Raw genomic sequence first — 2,045 nt, 5'->3', positions numbered from 1 at the left:
GTCTATGATGGTCTGGAGAGAGTCGCTTTCTACCTCAGCAGGAGGATGTTGGATGCAGAGACTAGGTACCCTGAGATCGAGAAGTTGTGCATCTGCCTATTTTTTACCTGCACCAAGCTTCGTCACATCTTGCTGACAGCGGAAATTGTCATCATATGCAAATCAGATGTCATTAAACATATGCTGTCGGCTCCTGTGTTGAAAGGCCGACTCGGTAAGTGGATGTTTGCATTATCAGAATTTGATATCCGATATCAGCCTGCGAAAGCAGTCAAGGGACAGGCGTTGGCCGATCTTATTGTTGAATGAATCAACACTGATATAGCAGCACTGTCCGTGCGTGCATGGGCCATGTTTTTCGATGGATCGGCTTGTGATGATGGTTGCGGCATCGGCATTCTACTCGTGTCGCCCCGGGGGGCAACATATTCCTTCTCCATCAGGCTACCTACCCCTTGCACCAACAATGTCGCTGAGTATGAAGCAATACGCAAGGGAATGGAGTTGCTTTTGGAAGCCGGGGCAGAAGCAGTGGAACTTTTTGGAGACTCAAAGTTGGTGATTTCCCAGCTCACGGAGGAATACAAATGTGAGAGCGAGTCGCTCTTCCCATTATGGATGCAATGCCGTGAGCTGATGGCACAATTTAGGTACATAAACTTCAACTGGATCCCGAGGTCGCAGAATACCGAGGCGAACGATCTCGCACAGGATGGCGTCGGGCTACAAGGACGTAGCAGGTGGAGCCGATGTTCGTGTACGGCTCCTGGAACCGGATGATCGGGAGAGCCGATATCTTCAATTACTTGAAAGATTCGGCTCGGGGGCACCTAAACGGATAAGGTACAAGGCCATGAAGTACGTCCTTATTGGGGATGACATGTTCTACAGGACTTTGGAAGGGTTACTTCTCAGATGTCTGGGACCAGCCGAGTCAAATCGGCTCTTACACGAGGTACACGAAGGCGCCTGTGGAACTCACCTATCGGCTCGTAAGATGAAATGGTTGATCAGGCGATCGGGGTTTTATTGGCCCACCATGCTTGAGGATTGTTTTAAGTACTATAAAGGGTGTCAAGCGTGTCAGAAGTTTGGGAAAATTCAGATGGTACCCGCGTCAGCAATGAACCCCATCATCAAGCCTTGGCCATTTCGAGGTTGGGGCATGGATATGATCGGCAAAATCAATCCTCCATCGAGCAAAGGCCATGTGTGGATTTTGGCCATTACGATTATTTTACTAAATGGGTGGAGGCCGTCCCTATGAAGTCAGTGGCATCGGCCGATGTTATCAATTTCGTGAAAGAACATGTCATACATAGATTCGGGATTCCCGTACTATCACGACCGATGGAGGTTCGGTCTTCATTTCTCGCGAGTTTAGAAAGTTCGCGAGGACATGGGAATTAAGTTGATCCGATCGTCTCCATACTATGCTCAAGCAAATGGGCAAGCTGAAGCATCCAACCGTAGCCTTATCAAGCTGATTAAGAGGAAAGTCGACGAGCACCCTAGACGTTGGCACGAGGTATTGTCGTAGGCTTTGTGGGCTTATCGCATGTCATGTCATGGAGCGATAAAAACCTCGCCATACCATCCGGTCTATGGACAAGAAGCCGTGTTGCCCCGGGAAATCACGGCTGGGTCGAGACGTATTACGTTTCGGAATGATTTAACAACCGAAGAATATGCAGCCTCGATGAGTGATAGCGTTGAGGATCTAACGGAACTTAGACTCGGTCACTTGAGAAAATTAAAGAGAACAAAACCAAGGTAGCTCGCGCATATAATAAGAAGGTGAGACCAAAGGAGTTCCACGTTGGTGATCTGGTATGGGAAGCTGTATTGCCATTGGGGACTAAGGATGCAGTGTATTGTAAATGGTCTCCAAATTGGCACGGGTCGTACAGGGTCGACCAAGTTTTAAAGGGTAATGCATACATGCTCGAGGAGCTGAGCGGTGTGAAGTTCCCAGTGGCTGTCAATGGCCAGCATCTCAAGAAATATTTCCCGAGTATGTGGGATGACGGATAGTGAAATATGGG

The sequence above is a fragment of the Lolium rigidum genome, chromosome 2, assembly GCF_022539505.1.
Source record: "Lolium rigidum isolate FL_2022 chromosome 2, APGP_CSIRO_Lrig_0.1, whole genome shotgun sequence".
NCBI lineage: Eukaryota > Viridiplantae > Streptophyta > Magnoliopsida > Poales > Poaceae > Lolium > Lolium rigidum.
Note: the sequence above shows the minus strand (reverse complement) of the source record.